The sequence below is a fragment of the Hylobates moloch genome, unplaced genomic scaffold (genome assembly GCF_009828535.3).
Source record: "Hylobates moloch isolate HMO894 unplaced genomic scaffold, HMol_V3 SCAFFOLD_6, whole genome shotgun sequence".
NCBI lineage: Eukaryota > Metazoa > Chordata > Mammalia > Primates > Hylobatidae > Hylobates > Hylobates moloch.
Genome location: NW_026652281.1, coordinates 119,665,290 through 119,690,561, shown reverse-complemented (window position 1 = coordinate 119,690,561; position 25,272 = coordinate 119,665,290). Strand labels below are relative to the sequence as shown.

General features: G+C 46.7%; 1 protein-coding gene across 1 annotated transcript in view; it reads left to right on the top strand.

Annotated features, from left to right (window-relative positions):
• Window positions 1-25,272, top strand: part of FGF1 (fibroblast growth factor 1) — a 102,648-nt gene that overhangs the window by 567 nt on the left and 76,809 nt on the right. The gene's annotated exons all lie outside the window — the stretch shown is intronic.

Genomic DNA, 25,272 nt, shown 5'->3' with positions numbered 1-25,272 from the left:
CATCACAATTACATGCCAAAGGTATGCAAGGCTGCTGCAGAGGAGCACTTCAGAAATTCAGCCCTCCACATACTGAGATGGAAATTTCAGGCATTTAAACAAGTACCCACTTTTCAGAGACCCAAGGGAGACCCCTCTCAGGCCCAAGGGCTCACTCTGCCTCAGCAGAATTCAAACACTCCATTATTCTCTAGCTATGTTACATCCACCCACCACCCCGCCACCCCCATTTGCCTCCCTCCTTTCTGCACTGGTGACTGGCACATTTCCTTTCATTCTCTACAAGGATGCGATTGTTTACGAGTTAGCTCCCCGACCCAGTGGGAGGACATGAGCATCCCGGCTGAGGGCGAGCCAGGCTGCCCCTCCGCCAGCTCCGTGTAACAGTGAGCCAGCAGCAGTGGCATCAGGGCTGAAAGAAGTGGGCCTCGCTTTGGGAAGTGGCGCCTAGTGAAGGGTGGCCAGCAGTTTACCGGAGCTGTTTGTCAGTGTGGATGACTGAGGATTTTGGTGGAGACTCTGATTCACAGTCACAAATTCCCTTTTCCTTTGTTTTCTTTGTGTTGGTCTTTGAGGGCTTCTGAGGAAAGTCCCCTCTTGAGATGTAGATCTGAAGGCAAGATCAACAATTTGCTGTTGGCAGAGGGACTCAGAGAGACTTTCTTCTGTTGCCCCTGCCTTTGTGAGTGTGAATAAATGGGTTTGCAAATGAAGTATGTAATCCAAAGCAAACTTAGTATGCAAAACGTTAAGAGAAAACACAATGAGTTTCTTTTAAACTCTCTCTCAAATCTGCTGTTTACATATGACTTGACTAGTTCTGCAAAGGATCAAGGAAGCCATATCTGGTTAAGTGGTTTGACTTTACAGGTGAGTGGCACCAGCCACGATGATAACATTCAGTGGAGATGGTGGGCGGACATCCATATGCTGTATCTACATTGAAGGGACATCTCATCCTGGGACAGTGCAGCCGCTCACTTAGGTGACATGCATTCTGTGAACTGCACATGAACTATTAAGGATCTTGGGACTGCCGTTACAGGAAAGAGATCCAGACCCCAAGAGAGGGTTCTTGGATCTCAAGCAAGAAAGAAGTCACGGCGAGTCTGCAGTGCAAAGCAAAAGCACGTACTTTCTTTTTATTAAGAAAGTAAAGTGGTGAAAGCACAGCTACTCCATTGACAGAGTAGGGTGTTCCCAAAAGTAAGAGGTACCTCCATCCTAGGTACCATGCTCGTATATATAGGATTTTAAAAAGATCATAGGGAGATGTGCTCTGCTACAAGGGTTTGTGATAAAGGATTAATTTTCTTTTTCTTTTTCTTTTTCTTTTCTTTTCTTTTCTTTTCTTTTTTTTTTTTTTTTTTTTGAGACAGAGTTTCACTCTTGTTGCCCAGGCTGGAGTGCAATGGCACCATCTCGGCTCACTGCAACCTCCGCCTCCCGGGTTCAAGTGATTCTCCTGCCTCAGCCTCCCGAGTAGCTGGGATTACAGGTGTGCATCACCATGCCCGGCTAATTTTGTATTTTTATTAGAGACAGGGTTTCTCCATGTTGCTCAGGCTGGTCTCCAACTCCCAATGTCAGGTGATCCAACCGGCCTCCCAAAGTGCTGGGATTACAGGTGTGAGCCACTGCACCCGGCCTAATTTTCTTAATTACTATATTTTGCAAGAATCCATATTATCTTTAAAGCAAAATTAGGAATGCCTTTGTTCTCAAAATATCGGGCTATCTGGAAACTCCCAAATCTGAGTCTGTGTAGTAAACATTATCAATCTATTCCCTTAACCATAAATATCTGGAGTCTAGGAATGCCTAACTTTCTGGGAATGCAGCCCAGCAGGTCCCAGCCTCATTTTCCTAGCCCTCACTCAAGATGGAGTTGCTCTGGTTCGAATGCCTCTGACACTGTCAGCCTGTGTGCTAGCTCCCAGGGGTTAGGTATTGTGCACAGTGGACACACCCATTTCCACCTCATTAAATAAGCATTGCATGGCTAATACAGTGTCCCTTGATTTAGATTGCTGGAAAAATTATCTGAAGTTGTTTGTGCCATAGGCATACCATGCTTTAGGTAAATCTAACATCTATACATGTGGGTGAGAGTACTTTTTCTGAAGAAAGGGTTCACTAATCAACAAATGTTCAAGTACCAACAAGGTGTCCCCATATTGAGATATGACTGGATCCAGCCCAAACAACCACAGAGAAGGAAGGGGACTGATTGGGTGGGCAGGTAACAGAGAATGGGCCTGGGCTGGCGTGTCCAACTCAGCGGAAAGATAAGCAAAGGAGTCCAAGGTACAGGAACAAGAACAAGCATCTGGGCCAGTGGCCTACAGGGAGAGAAAAGGGGAGGGAAGGAATAGCAATTATTTTGATTATTAAATACACCATGGTTTAAACCCAGCCAGAAGTGAGCTTCTTGAGTTCACTTGCAAGAATCCTGGTGCCAGTGCTATCTGCTTAAAACATTTCTCTGTCTTTAACTTTTTCCTTTTTTCCCCCTTTCCTTTTTAATAATTAAATTACACTATTTACGAGAGGGAGCATAACACATTAGCTAAGTACATAGATTCTGTAGCTGGGCTGCCTGGGATCCAAATTCTGCCGCTTATTAGTCCTGTGACCTTGGCCCTCGGTTTCCTCATCTGTAAAGTGGGGGTAATAAAGTAACAACCTTGTTATGGAAGGAATCAAATGAGTAATGCCCTTATCAGCACAGGGTCTAGCTCATAGTGAGTACTATGTATTTGCTATTATTATTATTATTCAAAGGTGAATTCTAAAAAGGCTGCTTCGGCCAGGTGCAATGGCTCATGCCTGTAATCCCAGCACTTTGGGAGGCCAAGGCGGGTGGATCACCTGAGGTCAGGAGTTCAAGACCAGCCTGGCCAACATGGTGAAACCCCATCTCTACTAAAAATACAAAATTACCTGGCATAATGCCACACACCTGTAATCCCATCTACTTGGGAGGCTGAGGCAAGAGAATCGCTTGAACCTGGGAGGTGGAATTTGCAGTGAGCCAAGGTCACACCATTGCACTCCAGCCTGGGTGACAAGAGTGAAACTCTGTCTCAAAAAAAAAAAAAAAAAGAAAGAGGAGAAAAGCCTGCTTTTCATTTGCTCCAAAGCCCAAAGTGACACTCTATGAGTGACCCCTGGTGCCACTGCTTGGGTAGCTTGGAGGCACATTTGCTTTGGCATGGAGCTTTGTTCACATGTATGCATACTCAGACACAGAACAGCTTTTGGACTGGTCCCCAACATTTATTGAGCCCTTGCTGTGTTCAAGCACTGTGCTTGGCCGTAAGTGTATCACCTCACTCAATACTCATGACAACCCTGCATATAATAGTAGGGGCTCTTATAGATGCAGGAATTGAGGCTTGGTGGGTGGGGTGTTTGGCTAAGGTCACACAGCTACCAAGTGGCAGAGCCAAGCTTCATACCTAGGCTGTCCAGTGAGCCTGTGCTCCTCACTGATAGGCTGTATATGGTTTGCGGGGATTAAGGCTGTATATGGTTTGCGGGGATTATAAGAGGTGTCCTGAGAGGCACATGGAGCTTGGTGATAGGAATTCAGCACCAGATGATATTGGAAGACCCTAGAAAGTAGGCCAGGATTTGGAAATTCTGCTAAGAGATGGCAGGACCTTAGCTTGGGCCATAGGTAGAATCTCAACCTTGAGGACCCATAGCCTCTGGGATTGGGTCTTTGGGGCAAGACATGAACACAGGCACTGGGGAACAGTGGGGCTAAGGTTTTTCTGACCAGGTAGTGGATGGTGCCCAAGAACAAAATAAACAGAGTGCTAACAACAGAGCCCCAAGCACAGCAAGCGTGCTGGGCCAGGGGGCCTTACAATCCTCAAGCTAAACTTGAGGTCAAGATTGGGTAAGTATCTGAGCATAGTAAAATTTACAATAATGAAAACAATTTGATTTGCCAGTGTAATCCCTCTAAATATTATATTTAAAATGTGACTTACAGAGATTTGTTTTATACCTAATTGCTCAAGACCGTCTCCTGACCTTGTCCAAGGAATGCTGGTGATGAGAACAGGTGTGAGGGGCGTGCCTACCTTGCACCAGGGCTGTGTCAACATGGGGTATTACTCATGGACATGACTCATCTCTGCTCCTCCAGGACCTGTGGTCTTGTCCAGGGGTTTTCAAATTTTAATGTGCGTAAGAATCACAGGGGAACTTGTTTAAAAATCAGATTCCTGGGTGCTCCCCACAATTTTGATTCAGTGGCTTCATGAGGGACCCAGGATTCTGCATTTTCTGGGTGGGGCCTAGGTAATTCTGTTGCCTTTGGTCCACAGAGCACAATTAAAGAAGATCAGGTCTGGCCGTTGCTCGGCTTCCTTTCTCGTTGTGACTATGAGAGGGAACACAGTTGTGTGGACTCAGTCATGGCAATTACCCTCTTCTTTGTCATCACTTCTTCCTGAATTAGCTGGTGAGACCACCCCTATTATGATAACAATAACAACACATTTGGTACATATTGAGTTATTATGTGCTGGGTACAGTGTGAAGCCCTATACTTGGGCTGTTCTCTCATTTAATCTTCACAACAATCCCATAAGTGAGGTATTACTATTACCCACATTTTATGAGCAAGGGAAAAACCTCACTGGTAGTAAGTGGTTGAGTGGGGATTTGAACTCAGAACTAGCTGCTTATCAGAGCCTAGATGTGTAACTAACTGCTAGGCCATTCAATGAGAGTAGTTTTAGCTCCTGTCAGTACCACCCTCCTTTCTCATTCTCAGGTGGGGTGTCTTTCTCCAGTTGCCATTCCTGTCATGCCCATCCCATTCCCAGACTCCTGTGTCATTTCTTCAGAAGATGTGTCTGTTGTTTCCTTATTTTTATTTCATTCAATGAGTCGAAGAGAGTTGGGGCAATGGACATGTGGTGGTAGGTGTTAGGGTTGAGTTGTGTCCACCCCCAAGTTCATAAGATGAAATTCACCCCCATCCCCTATTGCCTGAGAATGCAACCTTATTTTGGAGATAGGGTCTTTACAGAGATAATCAAGTTAAAATGAAATCATTAGGGTGGGTCCTACTCCACTATAACTGGTGTCATGCATAGAGAGAAGACAAAGTGAGCGGACATAGGAAGAAGATGGCCATCCACTAGCCAACGAGAGAGGCTTGGAACAAGTCCTTCTTTCACAGCCTCAGAAGGAACCAACCCTGCTGACACCTTGATCTTGGACTTCCAGCCTCCAGCACTGAGAGAATAAGTTTCTAGTTTCTGTTGTTTCAGCCACCCAGCCTATGGTGCTTCTTATGGCAACCATAACAGACTAACCCCGTAGAAAGCCAGATTCCTAGGTTCCCCTGCTAGGCCATGGCTCTGGGGTGATCTGGTTGAAGGCCTACACATTATGCAAAGGTTTGGCAAATTGGGAGCAGCAAGTAGGCCCAAGGCCCAAGAGGGAAGAAGGAATGAACAGAAAGAGTGAAGAGGGAGGAAGGAAGCAAATGTAAAGAAAATAAGAGAAGGGAGGCTGGAGGAAAAGAGGAAAGGGAGAGGGGATTGGGATGGGCCTACTGAGGGCCATGTCAGGTTCATTCAGCTCAGCATGGATGCCTCCTGTGTGCCAGAGGGCATGTGAGACACTGGGCTACTGCAGTGCCTGAAGACAAGAGCCCTCACCTTCGTGAAAGTTAGAGGCTAGATGGGGGTATAGACATCAATCAAGCAGCAATTCTACCGCGTGGTCCTGAAAAACCACATAGCAGGGGAACTTGACCCCAACAGGGGGTCCTGGAAAGCTTCCATGAGGAGGTGAGGGTTGGGTTGAGGTCTGACGGATCGGCAGGTTTCAACTGGTGAGGGCAGAGTGTTTCAGGTGGCAGGAAGAGGAGCATGCACAAAGGTTGCCTGGCGTGAGGAAGCCTGGCATCACCAAGGAGCGGGAGGAAGGCCATTGTGGCTGAGTGCAGGCACAAAGGGGTGAGCCAAAACCCAAGAAGCAGGCAGGGTCATACTGTGCAGCCATACTGAGGATTCAGTTCCTTAAGCTGTGAGCCCTAGAAAGCCAGGGGAGAAAGTGATCCTATGTAGGGCAGTCTCTCATTTCAGCAAAGGGAATGATGGGCTACAGAGGCAGATGGCAAGGTTCAGCACTGGGTCAGCCCTGGAGAGAGACATCAGGCTTTCTGAGCTCACACACCCAAGGTTGGCTGCATGGCCATTAGGGAGTGAAGTTCCAGGCCACTCCTCAAAGTGTTTTAGCCACAGTCCTTCCTCAACAGAGTATGCTCTAGGAATTTGCAATGGCTCCACTGGGAAGGGTCTGAATAGGGACTCTCCTGTCAGTACGGCTAACTAGTAAGCTGGGCAGCCGGGCCAGGATCAGACTGCAGTGGCCTAGGCAGCCCCTTCTTTGGCATCATTTGAAGGACACAGAAAGGTCTTGTAAATCTAGCCTCTCCTTTGCCTGCCTGTACTTTGCCTGAAGTTGCAGGAGCAGGCGTGCATTCAGAAGGTGACTTATTCATCAGGGACTGTGGCGAATGGCAGAGATTAGTCCAGGCAGACCCCATGAGAGCACTGGGGGAGAGAATGGGTGGAGACAAGCCCGAAAAGGGGCAGAGGGCGCTGAAAGGAGGAGTGCAGAGTACCCGAAGCCCAATTTGCCTTTTTCATGATGTCACCAAGAAGCAGCAAGGTGGGACTGGGGCTGCGGGTGAGGGAGAGTCCCAGCGTGGTGTTTGCAGCCTTGCAGGTGCCTGAATGACTCCATTCCGAGGCAAACACATCCATCGCTGGGGAGCCTCTCAGCTGTTGTTGGCATGATCCGTATGTAAAAAAGTCTGCATATAAAACCGAACGCCCTGCCTTTACCACATACCCTGTCTGCCACAAAAATAATTCCCTTCTCTTCAGTTTGAGCAGAGGGACTGGATTTGGCTTAGCAATGATGAGTTCCTGAAGCACACTGTAAGGGAGAGTGGTGATTTTCAGGAAGGTGAGAAAGTAGACAGGAGGCCTCTTGGGGGGCAAGATCCATCTGACTCCCACCCATCCCACATCTCCCCCACCCATCCAGCCCCTGGCCTCCTGTCTGCTCCTCTGCTGTTCTAGGCCCTTTCCTGACTCTCAGACTTTGCAACTGCTGTTTCGTCTCCTGCCTGGATGCTTTCTCCCCAGTTCTTCAGGTAGCAGGCCTCTTTCCATCCTTCAGGCCCTGCCTGTCTTGTCAGTTCCTCCAAAAGGTTTCCCTGTTTCTTCCCTCTGACTTCTTTTTCCTTCATGCTGCTTACCTCAATTCGTAATTTTCTTGTCAATTTTTAAAAAGACTTTCTATTACCCATTCTCCCGCTTAGAATGTAAGCCTCCTGAGGGCAGGAATAAGACCTTGTGTGTTTTGCTCCTTGCTATATCCCCAGTGAATAGGACAGAGCCGTGCCACAGAGTAAGTGCTCAAATATCAGTCTAATGAATGACTGAGTGAATCACTAAATGTTGGGAGTGTTAAAGCCAAGACTCAGGACAGCAATGGGACCTTCTACCCTCTGTTGCCCTTTATAGCTCTGGAAAGGGGCCTGGAAAGTAAAGCTGAGACTTTTGCATCAAAAGCCTCTCACCCTAACTCAGGTGGGCTGGCCTCTTGCAGTTCCCAGGACCCTATGCTATGTGTCAGCTGCTCTGGCTTAGTCGGCTTAGTGTCATCTCTGCAGAGAACTCACTTCGGAAGCCTGGAAAAATCCACCCTAGTGGTATTATTCATGCTTAGAGATGAATAACTTCTTTTGGCTGATGGGCATCAAAGACAAACAAGTGATGTCAGGCACCCAGAAGGGAGACATGGATCCAGCATGTTCCAGCCCTTGGACCCATGGAGACAGACAATGTAGCTCATCTCTGCCTTCCCCATCAGTCTGATGGGAATAGTGGAAGCAGTTTGCATTGATTAATCAATGTGTGCAAAGTGCTGAACCAATACCTTTAAGGACATAAAGAGCTTCTAGAAAATGAGACTCTTCTTATCCTTCCTCAGAATATCTATCAGAATTAAGAAACAGCAACTAAAGGAAAGTTGAGAATGAATGCTCCAGAGTCGCTCCCTACAGTCTACGCAGAGCAAGTTCAGCAGCCCAGAGGAGAAGAGAGCTGCTGCCTGGGCCAGTCCAGGCTCTTTGCAGTTGGCTGCATTGCCTTGGTGATAAGGTGGTATTTAAGTTATAGGAGCAAAACATTCCTCCTTGAGCCTTGATTTTTTTTGTTGTTGTTTTGTTTTGTTTTTTGTTTTTGTTTTTGTTTTGAAGTAAGAATGAGTATCTTTCTTTTTTTTTTTTTTTTTTTTTTTTTTTTTTTTTTTTTTTTTTTTTTTTTTTTTTTTTTTTGAGATAGAGTCTCGCTCTGTCGCCCAGGCTGGAGTGCAGTGGTGCAATCTCGGCTCACTGCAAGCTCTGCCTCCCGGGTTCACGCCATTCTCCTGCCTCAGCCTCTCCGAGTAGCTGGGACTACAGGTGCCCGCCACCACGCCCGGCTAATTTTTTGTGTTTTTAGTAGAGACAGGGTTTCACCGTGGTCTCGATCTCCTGACCTCGTGATCCACCCGCCTCGGCCTCCCAATGTGCTGGGATTACAAGCGTGAGCCACCGCGCCCGGCCAAGAATGGGTATCTTTCTAAATGGCAGAGATGCAGGATGACTTCAGAATGGTTTCTTTCAAATGAGTTTTTTCCAAGGATGAAATCTTCACTCAGTTGGCCACACAAAGCTCACTGCCATTCTCCCAGGCTGGTCCTGGGATGTCTTAGCTGAAGGCGTGTGAAGCAGAGCCCTAAGCTCCTTGGAAAGCGAGCTCACATAGAAGAAGACAGGAATACTTCTGACAGTTCTGACCCATCTCTCATTAACCTTTCCCTATTTCAGAGCCACAGCCTGTGGCACTCTGGTAGGGTAGCATGTTGATCAAGAGCATGAACCCTGGAGTGGGACTGTCTGGGTGTGAATTCTGGATCTGACATTCAATAGCTGCGTGGACCTGGTCAAGTTATACAACCTCTTTGATTCCATAAAAATAGAGATAATAGCAGCAGTTCTGTCCTAGGGTTGTTGACAGGAAGATGTGAGTTAATACATCTAAAGTCTATAGTACATGCCAGCACTGCATCAGTGTAACTTGTTCCTATCTCATAGGGTTGGTGTAAGAATGTAGTGAGAGAATCCATGTAGAGTGCCTAAAATGTTTTAGCACACAATGCACAGCACCTAGTATTTGCTCAATAAGATATGAATGATTGTTGCTGTGGCAAATTTTCTGGCAAAGGTTTTTTGGAAGTCTTCATGAGAATGTACTTGAACTCAAAAAATGGTACTAGGACATGCAGGTCACCTGTTTCCCTGCTGTTCGTCTGTCAGCCTTTTTTGTTCCAGGGGAAGATTATTATCCTGTGCCTTTTAAGCACTTGAAATCCTCATGTCAGGAGCCTAGAACTAGCCAAGAAAGAAATAGCCCCCTTGAACAGGTTAAGCCCAGGGCAGATACACAGGCTACTTGTTCAGAAGTTTTAAGTTGTAGATGTTCCCAACAAATGATTAAAGAAGAGTTGACTTCAATAGATTCCTTTTGCTCAATGCACAAAAAGGCTTTGGTATTCCCAACCAGCCAGGGGTGTTCGGTTCCTCAGTATATGTACGTTTTGAAAATTCTGCTCAATGTCCCCTGGCACTGGACTTTGAGTTCAAATCATTTGGACATTGACTGCAGAGATAAAAGGACAGGCTATTATAGGTGGTAAATTGCACAGCCACTTTGCATTTTGGCTGCCCAGTGCTCCACCCTCCTTTGTTGGGTGACTTTGGGTGGGGAACAGATCCTCTTTATATTTTAGTTGCCTTATCTATAAGAGCTTCTGTCTCAGAGGACGGTGGTGGAGGTTAAATTCAAGGTGGCGTGTAAAGCTCTCAGCATAGCTGTCTCTCTTGATTCTTGCTAATTATCTTCCCCTTCTTTTGTGGTCCTCCTGACTGCCTCATAGCTGTGTATATGGAAAAACCCAGTGGTGATCAATGTTTTCGAGGTCTGAGAATATTCCCTTGCACCAGGTGACCATGAGCACATCACTTGGCTTCCGCACCAGCACAGAGAGATGGATTCTGGGAAGGGGTCCAGGTCGCAGTCCGGAGGAGGGGATGCTGGCAGCCCCCACACTCCACTCAGCCCATCCTTTCACCAAGGGAGGCCAGAATATGGATTTTTGCTTGCTCCTCCCCTGGGTCCTTAGGCCTCTCATTAAGGCCTGAAGATTGATTTTCTCCTATGGAGAAGGTGGACCTCTTCCTGTCCCACTCTGACCCTCCCTAAGGCTTCCCCACCTCCCACTGAGGTCTGAGGGTTTAATACACAGCTGGTTCAGGGTGGATCCAGATGCATGCGGCGCAGGGGGGAGCGTTTCCAAGGCGATGGCCGAGTTGTTTCTAACGACCCATTGACCTGACCCTCCCCACCTCACGCCGCCCCTGAACCAAGCCAAGCCTTTGGAGGGCGGCTTCACCTTGGGATCTCTGGCTGCAGCCCTGCTGTGGTGGGAGGTTCGGCTCCCACGCTGGATGGGCCCTGGGGGAGGTCAGAGGGAGGGTGAGCCAAGGAAGGCCTTATGGCCTCTCGTTCCCTCCAGGCCTCTCCCACTTATTCTGACCCGTGGCAGGCAGAGGAGGGGTGCAGAGTCCCTTGTTCTAAGAATTGTAAAGAATATCTCTTTAGAAACCTCTAACCATGTCTTGCTCTAGGATGGAAGCATATCCTGAATTGGCCACTTTAAAGTCTTTTCATACACGGCAGATCCAGAGAGAGGCTTCTGGTGACTAATCGGGAGTCGTGCATTGGTCAGACTATTGCAGCCCCAAAGTCAGTGTTTTTCCGGAGCCAAGATCCCATTGCTTCCTGGCCGGTCCCACATCCTGCTGGACCTGCGTTGGCTGGCTCATGTTTCTCATTATCTCTCCCCCAGCCTCTTTAAAGGCTTCTCACTCCACCCAGGGGTTTTATTTTTAACTCGCACAGTAACACTAGGGTTGAGCAGGGATACCACCTACATTCACAGGAAATGGGGCTGCCTTGGAAAAGTGTCCCCCTCTCTGGGAACTTTCTTCGTCCCTCCCTGCCTCCCTTCCTTTCATATTTAGGGAGCACCTTCCCCATGTGGGCCCTCCCTGGAGATACAACAACACAAGGGCAGATACGATCCATGCTCTTGAGCCATTGACATTCTGATGGGGCAGAGGAGTGGGTGACAGATAGAGCATCACATACGAAAAAGTAGGCCAACAAAGAAATAAACCAAGTCAACAGGGATTGTGATAAAATGTCTTCTCCAAAGAAAACAAACAAGGCACCAGGACAGGGAAAGCTGTTATACATTCGGAGGGGAGGGGAGCCTCTCTGAGCAGGTGACATAGAAGTGGTGGCCAGCAGAACAAGGGGCACCAGGCACACATGAAGCAGAGTGAGGACTGTTCCTCAGGGAGGGAGAACAGGTGGGAGGGCCTGTGGTGGGCATGAGCTTGGTGTGTGTTAAAATGCCATAGAGGCCAGGGTTCTGGGGGAAAATAGTCAAAATGAGGCTGGTGAGGCATGCAAAGACCTCATGCAGGGCCCTGGACCCATGCAAAAAGTCTGGGGCTTTGTTCTGAGTGCAGTGGAAAGTCACTGGGCGTGTTGGATGTAGCAGGGGTCAGGCAATGATTGACATTTTAAGACCCTCGCTGAAGATTGATATTCTCCTATAAAGAAGGTGGACCCCTGAGTGGAGAACTGACCCTACTCACCCTAAGCGGGGTGGAGGAAAGGCAGGGACATGATTTAGGGCGCTACCGAGTCATGTAGAAAAGAGATAATGGTGGCTGAGGCTGGAGTGGAGCAGGACCACAATAGAATCAGGCTGGCTCTTCCAGAAATTAGCTTGATCCCAAACATCTTCCTTCTAAAGAGCTCATAGAACCATATCCCACAATCATCAGGCAGAACAGAACACCAAGGCCTGAAGTCATAGAATTGTATAAGCAATAGAGTTTAGATAGCCTATTGCTTGTAACTGGTCATACTTATTACGTTTCCAAACACAAGTAAGATCTTTGTCCAACATCTGCCTCTTTGATTTTCTGAATGGTGTGCAAATACTCCTCTCTCTTTATACCATGGTAGCTACCTCTGTTCTTTGTATCGTTGGCTGAGATAGGAGGCCAAATGGGCCAACTCCACTATTCCTGAGGAATTTTTGGATCAACTAAGAATAAAAGATGAGAAAAGGCCCAAATTCTCAACTCTGATAGAATTTGCCTTGACTGAGTGATGCCACTCACCTGCAAAACTCAAAGGTGACTTTAGATGCCTGAATAGCCTGAACAGTTTTTCCGTGCTCTCCAAGAAAAACACTATTGTGTTACTGCACTTCAGAAGAAAGGAGATGGAAAACAACAGTACCACAATGCAGAGATTCTGCATCGAATAATAATAATAATAGCTATTATCTGTTGTTTGCTTCAAGGCACTTTACTTACATTAACTCACTTAATCACTGATGAGGTAGGTCCCCCTCTTAATCCTTTTCACTGATGATGGAACTGAGGCTTAGAGAGAAGTGATGTGAAATCTCACGGTAGGAGCAGACGGTCAGGTCCGGAAGCTGGTCGAACTCCTAACTATAAATCAGGGCTTGACTATCTGCCTTGGTTGCTAGTTACTTTAAAAACTGCATAGAAGGCAGGGGGCGGTGGCTCACATCTGTAATCCCAGCACATTGGGAGGCCGAGGCGGGAAGATCACGTGAGATCAGGAGTTCGAGACCAGCCTGGCCAACAGGGTGAAACCCCATCTCTACTGAAAATACAAAAATTAGCCAGGTGTGGTGGTGCATGCCTGTAATCCCAGCTACTCGGGAGGTTGAGGCAGGAGAATGGCTTGAACCCAGGAGGCAGAGGTTGCAGTGAGCTGAGATCACGCCATTGCATTCCAGCCTGGGCGACAGAGTGAGACTTGGTCTCAAAAAAAAAAAAAAAAACTGTACAGAAAAAAACCTGAAGGAGAGCATCCAAAATGTTAGCAGAGCAGGGATGTGAGTAATTTGCTGTTTTTCATGTAGTTTTTTTAATTATTTTGAATATACAGTGCCTGGTACTTGGTGGAGTAGATGCTCAAAATCTATTTGTTTAATTAAATTGTTGATTAATAAGTATATGTTACTCAAAAATTATTTCTGAATAACTAAAGTAATAGATCTCATTATAGGAAATAGAAAATTTCAGGAATTTTAAGAAGATTAAAATTTATTCATCATCCAGTGGTAATCACTGTTAAAATATTGGTAATATTGATTTATGTCTTTTCCGTTTTTTTTTTCTGTTTGTGTTTGTCTCTCTACCTATCTATTTATGCATATATATGTGTGTGCATAACAAAAATGGTATCACCTGTATAGTCTTTTAACTTGTATGTAATGGAATGATGACATTATTCACCTCTCAAGTATGTTTTTTGTGCAATTCCACCATAATGGGGTTAGGTTAGGAAAAACCTCAGTTGTGGCTGAAATGTGGGTCCTGAAGTTGGACAACTGGGTTTAAATTCCATTCCTACCCCTTACCAGCCGTGTGACCACAGACAAGGTCATTTTTCTGAGCCTCAGTTTCCCCAGGTATAAATGGCACATACCTCAGAGGATGTAATCAGGTAAAACAGGTAAAGGTCTCCCGAGCACTCTGCCCGGCATGAAACAAATGTGCAGAACGTGCTTGTTGCTATCGTTATGAAGCTAGAAGAAGCGTTTCTTCACAAGTCCAGTGGTTTCGAAAACTCCCTCCCATCCTACTCTGCAGGATCCAAGAAAAATGAATTTAGAAATCACTCAAAATACCCTCTGACCATATTGCCCTTTCCCCTAATTTTCTGAAGGAGGGGAGTGTTAAAGTCTTAAGTGTTAAAGACAATTAGCTTTTTCTCTTCCTTACCAAGAACCAGGTTTGTTGGATTAGAAAACATTTAAATAATTCTGTTGCTCACAGCTGCAAGAGGAATGTAGCCTTCCTTTCTATTTAGCAGCTGTGTTTTACGATTGTCTGTCTTAAAGCAAAAACAAAGCAGGCAAAAGAAAAAGAAAAAAGCAGGACTGTTTAGATCAGTCCTAAATTGCTCTCAGTTTTATATAACAATACAGAAGACATCTTACCCCTAAAACACAGACCAAGGAAGAACTAACCTGATTCATATACTGGACATCGTTTGTTAGCACAGACACTCCACTGACACATACATAGAAGGTTCTCCTGAACCATGTTGAATACATTTCTTGAATGTATGTTTTCCTTACAAACAGCAAGCTATTGAGGAATAAAACAGTATGTTCCTGTAATCTAAATACTGTCAGAGTCTGTTCAGAGGGTCAGAAGAAGATGATAGATGGTTAAATGAACAGCTGCTTTTTGAGTTTGTGTTGCATGTTGAGAAACTTTTTCCTCTTAATTCATAGCTCAGGAAATGTGTTTATGATCCTGGTGGAGTTGTGTAGAGATTTCCCTAAACCACTGTCATAGGCAGCACATGTGATAAAGCGCTTCTGACGGCTGGGCCAAGTTTTTCCATTTTTGTCTAACTATGGGAAATACTCAGAAACGTCTTAGTGTATGTGTAAAAGTGTGCTCTCAAAACCGAAATGGCCCTAGAGATCACAGATGATTGTAAGGCAACCCAACATCAGGCTGAGATGTTAATTGCAGGGCAAAACCCCTGAAGTCCAAATAACTGTGAGGCACATCGTAATTTCCAAATAAATGATTGGAAGTGGTGGCATCTACTGCTGTCAGGTTTTTGTGGGTTTTTAATCCTAATTTCTTCATGTGCTTTGCTGGCGTTGGTTGAGTACCTTCTGCATGTAAGAATCTATACCATGGGAGATTCAAAGATAAAACATGTTCTCTGCCCTCATGCTGTCATGTGTGAGTGGATGGGGGCCAACAACTCAATTGTAGAAAGAATGAAGTAATGACTAGGCAAAGCACCACACCATGGGTCCTTGAAGGAAGGACCCTCCTGACTGGAGAAACCAGAGAAGGCCTTACAGTGGAGGTAGCATTTGACACAGGCCTTGAAGGATGAGGAGAGTTTTAATTAGCCATTGAGCAAAATGGCCTTCCTAGCTGAGGGAACAGCAAGAACCAACATAGGAAGGCATGGAAGTTCTTGGTGTGCAACAGGGGAGAGGGAGCAGCTCAGATTGCTGGGACGTGGAAGGACGTAGTGGAAGGTGAGGCTTTTCACACTAGATTTGAGGTCACTTAAATGCTTGGCCAAGGACTTTGGCCTTCCTAGCTGGGAAGTAGGAAACAAGGGAAGGTTTCTGAGCCAAGGGTTGGCACATGCAGATCTTCCTTGCGAAGCATGACCTCAGTGCCAGTGTGCAGAAGTGACGGGAACAGCAAAGCTGTGGGGCAGGAGATCAATCCCGAGGCTCCCGCAGCCACTTTCCACTCTGGTTAAACTCTTTGTAGCTTTGGGCAGTGCAGACCAGCCTGACTTCCCCTTTGAAGGCTGTGATCCTGTACCTCTTGGCTGTCCTCCTGACTGTGCCTCTTCTCCCCAGCATCCTGGGGTTGCTCCTCTGTGGTAACCGGCTGCATTGGGGATCTGGGAGTGTGGAGTGACCCCCAGGCTGGCTGCCTCTGTCTGCTTCGCTCTTCAGGCTCCAGGCTGTTCTTCCTTGCAGATCCCGTCTTTCCCCTCTGCTCTGCTTCTCCTGTGCCTGCCTCACATTCTGGGTTCTCTCCAGAGCCCGCGTCCACTGCCTGCCAGTCAGCAGATGGATGACTCTATTCACCTCAGCCGCGACACACCCCACAGCGAGCGCAGCAGTCATCCTGCCAGATGGGCTGCTCCTGGCTGCGTCCATTCTGTCAGTAAATAGCCTCTCCATTCATCCTTCCAGCCCCTCTACGCCCCATAGCCTCTCCATTCATCCTTCCAGTCCCTCTACCCCCGAGTCACCTCTGATTACTCCTTTGCAGAATCCTCTTCATTCTTCTCCTGGAGTGTCTTTGGAGCCATCCTCTCCCTTCCACTCTCATGGCTCAAGTTTAGGATCTTTTGTCTATTTCAATTCAACAGCTATTTATTGAGCCCCAGGGGCTGTGCTGGGGACATAATCATGAGAAGGAAGCACATGCTTCTGTCCTCGACTAGCTTGTAGTCTAGTCAAGAAGATTTGAGGACTGATGAGCTTTTCAGAGATGGAAATAGAGGACACTGTGCCCCGTGGCCTCTGCTCTGCCCAGCCCCCTACCAGTAACCAACAATTTTCCAGAAGAATTTCCAAATTCCCTTCTCCAAAGTCTCCACTGGCTCCACTTTCATTTGCTTGCAGAAAAAATCTAAATGCTTTGGAATGGCATCATTCAAGGTCCTCTATGATCTGACTCCAAGCTAGCTTGCACTAATCCTGTGTATCCCTGCAAACCCCCTGCTCAGCGGCATCAGCCATGCATACTGGGAGAAGATGCCCTCTACTTGCCTACCCCTGGGCCTTTGTTCAAGTGATTCCTTTATTCCATGCCCACATGTGTAAAACCTGTTTGTCCTTCTGCTGAGATGCTACATCTTCCAGAAAGTCCTCCTGACCCCTTCCTCTTCAGCCCTCCATCCCCCCAGCCCTTGGCACAGCCTTCACAGCACTTATCATAGCTTGTCATGGTACTTATGACTTAGCTTCTCACCTTCTTTCAAGGACAGGAAGCTTATCTCATTCATCCTGAATAATCACAACAAAAATAATAGCTAAAATTACGAGATGCTAGAATGCATATTTTATTTATATGAGGCAATGTGCTAAGTGCTTCCCTTGCACTATCTTGTTGCACCCTTTTGACAAACATGTGAGGTAGGTATATCACTGGCCTCCTTTGTAAAGGAAGCTCAGAGAGATGAATTGACTTTCTGGACTTAAGGAAAGTCCAGAAGCTTCACTTCAAAACCCATGCCCTTAGCCATGACTTCACCTTTATTACCTAACTGTGTCTGGGTGAGTTCCTTGTATATAAGTCCTTAGGGGGGGGGGGGGGGGGGGGAATGTCAAGAGGATGGGACAGTGAAGACAAGAGCAGCCTCCCCAAGGTCATGTGACAAGTCACGGTCACATAAACATCATGAATGTGGGAACTTTAGCGACCACATTTTCTCCTGCACCTTTTATCTAGGAAATGGAAGTAACAGTTTCCAAAGGGAAACGAAACGTTTTTGACTGTGCAAAGGATTAGATGACAGTGTGTTGAATCCAAATTGATTGAGTCTGATTTAATTTGGATGGTGATGTGCCCAGTCACCCAGCCCTGTTGGACCAGGTGCCTGAAGCAAAGAACTTTCCTTGCACCCAGCTACCATGGCCTCTGCCTGAGCCTGGGAGGAGACATTTAACAAGGGAAATTCCTTCTCCCTCCCTCACTGGACTGGACCTGTCCCTTTTCTTAAAGAAAGGGAGTGGCATGGAGCCCAGGCCCTCCCCCGGGGGCCTGCCCGCTCAGCTCCAGACAGGTCTGCCTTTGTGAGCAGGGGTGGGCTGGTGGGCAGGAAGGCTCTTGGACTACAAGACTGCTGTGGCATCCCAAGTCAGTGGGAGTGAGGCCAGAGGGGACAGTCAGGATGGGAAGGCTGAGAAAGGGAAGACAGTCACCATCGGGCTAGCCAGGGCGCTTCCTCCATTCCTTCCCGGGGCATGAACAAGACAGCATGTGGATGAGGCTGGAACTAGCCCCAGGGAGCCTGGAGGAAGGGAGTCCAGAGTTTGGATTTTTCAGAGCCCCACAAGGCCTGCAACATCTTTAGCATGGGACATTCGGTAGTGGGAGGACAGCCTGCTCCTGTCATCTTCCCTTTGGGACTAAAAGCCGGTGATCTTTCCTTGCTGTATTTCTTTTCTGTTTTTCTTTCTTTCTTTTTTTCTTGAGACCGAGTCTCGCTCTGTTGCCCAGGCTGGAGTGCAGTGGCACGATTTCAGCTCACTGCAACCTCTGTCTCCCGGGTTCAAGCAATTCTCCTGCCTCAGCCTTCCAAGCAGCTGGGACTAAAGGCTCCCGTCACCACCGTTGCCCAGCTAATTTTTGTATTTTTAGTAGAGACAGGGTTTCACCATATTGGCCAGGCTGATCTCGAACTCCTGGCCTTGTGATCCGCCTGCCTTGGCCTACCAAAGTGCTGGGATTACAGGCATGAGCCACTGTGCCTGGCTTCTTTTCTTTTCTTTCTTTTCTTCTTTCTTTCTTTCTTTCTTCTGTCTCTTTCTTTCTTCATTTTTGTTTTGTTTTGTTTTTCTGGTTTTTTTTTGAGACAAGGCCTCACTGTGCAGTGGCACTATCACAGCTTACTGCAGCCTCAAACTTCTGGGCTCAAGTGATCTTCCCACCTCAGCCTCCTGAGTAGCTGAGACCATAGGCACTCACCACCCCACCTGCCTAATTAAAAAAAATGTAGAGATAAAGTGTTGCTGTGTTTCCTAGGCTGCTCTCAAAATCCTGGCTTTCAGTGATCCTCCTGCCTTGGCCTCCCAAAGTACTGGGATTGTAGGCGTGAACTGGTATACCAGGCCTCTTGCTCCATTTCTTTACTTGGCTTGAGTTTGGCTTCTCTTGTTATAATGTAGACATCTTTATAGGCCACTTTGTCCTCCATATCCTGGCTGAAATGCCACGGTTTTTTTTGTGGGGAACATGTCAGAGGATACACAGACCGATGAATGGACAGACTGATGAATAAGTAAATGTTGGGATTCTTGTCTAACACACTGTGCTTTCTAGACTCTGACTCAACCACACCACACTGCTGCTGGATTTCATGAAATCTTACACCCCATCCTATCCAGTACATTGTGTCATGTCTTTAAGAAATTTAAAGGAGCAGAAACAAGTTTTGAGAAGCTAGGATTGTGTGTGTGTGTGTATGTGTGTGTGTGTGTATGTGTGTGTGTGTGTGTGTGTGTGTGTGTGTGTGTATGACATGCTCCTTAGACCATTAGAGTCATCCTGTTGTGTTACGAAACCAGTGAAAAGTCCTATTTCGCAGCTTCCCCCAGGGGCATCTGCAGGGCCCATGATGCTGATACAGATTCAACCCCAATACAACAAGACCTTAAGGTTGAGCACTGGTTAAGTTTCATTCAAATCTGAGACTTTCAGCAGTTGCCATACTAGAGTAGCTTGTGTTATGATGGAATTCCACTGGCAGTCAAAGTGGCAGGCAAAAGTCTGGGTTTTCCTGACCCTGGGTGGTGGAGCAGGCCAGTTATCAAAGGCAGGTTGTAGAAGCAGGGGGGTCTCTCCTTGAAAAAAGAAGGGTTTGCCAGAGAGCCAACCTGGGGGGAAGTCATTAGCTCCATCTTGAGTGCTCATGAGATGATGAGAAAGACTGGGGATTGAGAAAAGAATAGGCAACACTTGACCACCTGTGGGCCTCTCCAGCTTCCCCAAAGGAAAAGCTTATTGGTTGTGCTTGAAGAGGAGAGCTGTGTGACCCGTAATCATCTGAGGATCACTGTAGAACCTTCAGTGGGAAGGACCATGGGTTTCTGAAGATATGGGGAGGCTCTGAGTGTGTGAGCTATTAATGTTAAAAGCATGAAGCTTTATTGATAGACAGGACTCACTGGGTAGAGACGAGAGGCTTTGAGGAGAACATATTGAGGTCACTGAGTGTTGAGGGAATTCCGGGAGGACAGAGGCAGCTAGCTGGATGCAGTGAGCCAGGGTGGGAAAGGAGACAGGAAGATGAAGAGACAGAGAAGCCTTGTTGGGGGGAGGTCCCGGGTCATTCATTGCTTGAGAAAATCCCAGCCAGAACCTGTGGCGACCTTTTCCAAGGAGGAGTGAGCCAGTCCTTTTTCCAAGGTAAACAGCTCTAAAGTAATGTTTCCAGAAGGGGCCAAAGTCCTGAGGAGGGGAGTGGGACAGGGGGAGATGGAAAGCCCCACCCAGAACGGAGGATGGAAGGGCAGGGGGGTGGATGAGGGGCAGGGGTGAGGGGTGCAAGGTGAGATAGAGCACTTGTGTTGTCCTGAGGTTCCCAAAGTATCTCAGGAATATTTTTCTAAAGTAAAGTTTGTGGGTTTTGTTTTTTATTTTTTGAGATGAAGTCTTGCTATGTTGCCCAGGCTGATCTCAAACTCCTGGGCTCAAGCAATCCTCCACTTCAGCCTTCAGAGCAGCTGAGATTGCAGCACAAATAACACTTTTTATAAAATGTAATACTGTTACATAAGGCAATGTTACTATTTTTTCAATATTACTGTTTAATAATTTGTTTTTATCATCCTCATTAACATTTATACAATGCAGCACTGTGCTAAGCACCTTACATAACTTTACCTCATTTTATTTATCCTCACAATAACCCTATGAGTTTAGGTAATACTGTAATCTCCATTATAGAAAAGAGGAAACTGAGGTTCAGAGAGGTGACGTCACCTAGCCCACATCTTACTGCTGTTAGCAGCAGAGTCAAGGCTTGTCCTCTGCTGGGCTGACTCCAGAGCCCAGGCTCCCATCCACCAGGAAAAAGACTCGACCAGCTTAGAAGAGGAAATCCCTGGACATCGACGGTGCCATGAATGAAACACAGGCAGAGCAATCACAAAACACCTCACTGCCACTTACTGGATGGCTACTTCCATATTTTATCAGATCTAAGATACAGTAAATTGGAAGTTAGACTATCACTTCATGTACCATGAAGAAAAAGAATGCTGCATGGCCTGATTTTAGAGACATTCAGGTACTGAAAATATGTGCATCTGAGGCTTGATAAAATATTACAAGCACCATACCATGCTAGGGGCGTTGCCTCTACGATCTAATTCGTCCCAACGACAGCCCTTTTGTATCATCACTACATTTGCAGAGAATACAGGGCTTAGAGTAGTGGCGTCCATGCCCATAGCCAGTGACATGGCGCTAGGGAACCGCAGAGCCTGGATCTATCCTTGGCAACTTCCTGGGCCCAAATCCCTGCCTTGCCTGACCCGTCAGTGCATGCTGCCTGGGGGGTGGGGGGCGCCTTTGTTATTTGTTCCTTCAGGTGGGCAGCCAGCTTGGCAAACAGAAAACACGATGGAGCACCTAACTGCAGGAAAAAAGAACACCTTGCCTCCTTCTTCCCCCCGGGGCTCATCTGTGCCTGGGCTCACTTGGAGCTGCTCACTCCCCCTGGACCTTAGTGGTGCTGGTTGTGAGGCCAGGTGACCCCTTCAGCAGGACCCTAGCAGCAGCTCTGGCCATTGATTTCCTAGTTCATAAGCCTCCATGGTATAGGCTCTTTCTTGGACCCATCTCTTTCTTTTCCCGAGCTCCACTTGTGATTTGCGCCAGATTTGGAAGCATCATCCCTGACCCTGAACTTTATTCTTCCCACATCTTCCTTGCCTCCTCTCATCTCTCCAAGTGTCTTAACTCTTCAGCCTTACCCCGCCTCCTTCGAAAGCCTTATTCATGTCTTAACCACTTCCTAGCTCTGTTCAGATCGAATCGCTAATGCTTTTCTAGAATCCCTGCATGTTAAGATGGAAATCTGGGGCAAGAGAGAGGTGGAACGAAGAGGTTGTCTGTGTGGAAAAAAAGTCAACTGGACAAGTTTCCTCGCTTTGATTTTTGACTCCAAGACCTCCCTCCTCCGCCGTGGGCTGTGTATCTATAAGCTGGCTTCTCTTGGTTTCTCAACTCGGGTCATCATGGAGTATCTTCTTGCCCTCTGTCTCGACCTCTTGGCTATCTTTCCCATAAGTTTCCATAGTGAAGAAGGCAGTTGTACTTAAATTAGATCTTCCCCATCTCTTTAAAACACCCTTGTTCTCTCTCCTCCAAGCCACTGAGTCATACTTTCCCATCTTCTCAAAGACTTTCCTGTCACTGGAGATGAGGGCTAGGACTTGGCACTTTCTCCTTTTCTGATTTTACTCCCTACTTCAACAAGAAATTAATATCACAACTTGAAAAGCTTTCCTAACTGGTAAAAGCATTCTGCTGGAAAAGCTCATTATCTTTTTTCTTTTTTTTTTTTTTTTCTTTCCTGATTAACCTTCTTCTCACCTATCCTCTGTCCTTCGGAATCTTTTTCTTTGTATGGCTGTCTCAACTCAGCCTAACTTTCTTTCAAAGCCCTGCTGAGAAGAACTTTAAAACATTTTGCAGGCCAGGCACAGTGGTACACGCCTATAATCCCAGCACTTTGGGAGACTGAGGCAGGTGGATTGTTTGAGCCCAGGAGTTCCAGACCAGCCTGGGCAACATGGCAAGACACCATCTCTACAAATACAAAAAAATTTATCTGGGCCTAGTGGCACGTGCCTGTGGTTCCAGCTGCTTGGGAGGCTGAGGTGGGAGGATTGCTTGAGTGCAGGAGGTCGAGGCTATAATGAGCTGAGATTGTACCACTGCACTCCAGCCTGGTGAGGGAGTGAGATGCTATCTCAAAAAAAAAAAATTACAATTTTAATACTCTAAACCTTTACTGGATGTTAGATTTATTTATTTTCAGTATTTAATCAAAGTATGAAAACTGCTACCTACAGGTTTCCTTTGTTCTAAGTTCCCCCAGGGCGGAGAGATGTCTGTTTCATTCACGCACTCTGTACACAGAGGAGGCTGCAGAAAATATGTGCTGAATGAATGAATGAATGAATGAATGACCAGCAGTCATCACTGGGCTTTTGTGTCCATTTACAAAGTAAGCTCACGTAGGCATCCATTCATTCAACAAATATATATTGAGACCTGACTGTGTGTCAAGCCTTGTGTTAAGCATGGTGGGTATACTAGTGACAAAATCAACAAAACTCCTTCCCCTCTTGAAGCTTATCTTCTAATGGAAAATGACCATTCAAAAATCATTGAATTGGTATCCACTAATAAGCATGTTGGAGAAAGTCTCGAAATTATAGAAAGTTGAATCCACATTTGTTCCAAGAGAGCTAAGAAATTGGGAAAAAAGAGACACAATTAGCGAACGAGGTGAGAACATTTTTAACGGCTTGAGATATAATTCACAATTATACAATTCATCCATTCAAAGTGTATAGTTCAATGGCTCTTCGTATATTCACAGTGTCATGCAACTATTGCCACTATCTAATCTCAGGACATATATGAATCAGTAGTCATTCCCCGCTTCCCCGTCCCTCAGCACCGGGCACACCACTAATCTACGTTCTGTCTCTAGATATTTGCTTATTCCAGATATTTCATGTAAATGGAATCGTAAAATATGTGGGGTTTTTTTTGTGGTTTGTTTTGTTTTCTGTTTTTTGTTTTTTTTTTTTTTGAGACGCAGTCTTGCTCTGTCGCCCAGGCTGGAATGCAGTGTAATCTCGGCTCATTGCAACCTCCATCTCCTAGGTTCACGCCATTCTCCTGCCTCAGCCTCCCAAGTAGCTGGGACTACAGGCAACCGCCACCATGCCCGGCTAATTTTTTGTATTTTTAGTAGAGATGGGGTTTCATCATGTTAGCCAGGATGGTCTCAATCTCCTGACCTCGCGATCTGCCTGCCTCGGCCTCCCAAAGTGCCGGGATAGCGAGCCACCGCACCCGGCCAATATGTGGTCTTCTGTGACTGGCTTTTTAAACTTAATATAATGTGTTCAAGGTTCATCCACGTTGTAGCATGTATCAGTACTGCATTCCTTTTTATGGTTGAATGTTTTGCATGGATATGCTACCTTTTGCTTATCCACTCATCATTTGTTGCTTTCCATTTTTGGCTTTATGAGTAATTCTGCTATGAACATTAATGTACTCATTTTTGCATGAATATGTTTTCATTTCTCTTAGTTGCATACTTAGGTTCTGGATTGTTGGGTCACATGGTAACACTATGCTTAATTACTTGAGGGACTGTTTTCCAAAGTGGCTGCACCATTTTACATTCCCACCAGCAGTGTATGAGGGTTCCAATTTCCCCATATCCTCACCAACACTTGTTATTGGGTGCCTTTCTGATGAAAGCCAGCCTAGTGGGTGTGAAGTGATATTGCGCTTTTGATTTGCATTTCCCTGGTGGCAAATGGGGTTGAGCATCTTTTCAGGTGGAGATGAGAACATCTGCATCATGTTTGTGAGGCAGCTATTGATCTGGTGTCCAGCACAGTGCCTGCACGTCACAGGTGCTCAATAATATTTGTTGAATGAATGTAAGAGTGGAGCAAAGAAAAGTACCTTGAAGGACAAGGGTTCTATTAGCTATGGCAAGCCTGCAAGAGGAATGGTGTATGACGGATAATATTTTGTAGATATGAAGCAATGCATTTTCCCCCTCTTACCACATATCCTGCCTTTAAACCATGTTCCATTTGGAGCCTCTCTTCTCAGAGCCTGGGCCAGGAGTCCTGTTGCCCGGAGCCAGAGAAGGAAGGAGGAACACAATAAAGAAGACAGCTGGCTCAACCACCAAGATTTGTGGAAAGATTTGCAAAATGGCTTTCACTCCATTGTAACATAGCAGGGGCTAGGCCTGGCAGACAGACTGTGGGATTTCTTTTACCATGGTAGGGGATGCCTGTCTGCCACTGGGGTATGGGGTATGGAGTTGGAAAAGAAGATATGGAGTGTGTGTCTTTGGCATTAAAAACTTGCTGATGAGCTGAGGAGAACACGGAAGGCAGGGCAGCCCTGCAGCATGGGGAAGCCTGCAGAGTTTGAGAGGCTGAATGGGAGTGATCAGAAGGTGAGTGGGTGTGTGTTACACTCCAGATTTCTGCTGCTCCTGCGTGATATAGATGCTGAGACGAGAGCCAGAGGCCATTGTGGGGTGACCCTGCAGCAGAGCGGGGGCAGACCTCCTGGGCAGGGAAGGAGAAACCCACAGCCAACAAGAGCTGGCCAGCCAAGGAGCCGCCCTGGGCCCTGACCCAGCCAAGAGAGACCAGCGGCCCCAACTTGAGTCATGAAGGCCAAAGGGTGGGCAGCCACAGGGCAGGCTGAGGGCTCCATGCTGGAGACCCTGTGCCGGGGGCCAACTCTTCCCTTCCAGTCAGAGGTTGAGTGGCTCCCGCTCCTCCTAAAGCTGTGCCGCAGGGAGGGCGGCCAAAGACAGAGGAGCTGAAGGACAGAGCTCTACTAACAGGACTGTTTAATTCTCGCCCCGGATGAGCGTGAAGATGGTTTTCAGCTGCTGCACAGTTGAGGCCTCGGGAAGAAGTCCAGAGAAGAGACAAATGAAGAGAAACCACAGTCATGTTGTGTGAGAAAACGTGTGACACTGCCCA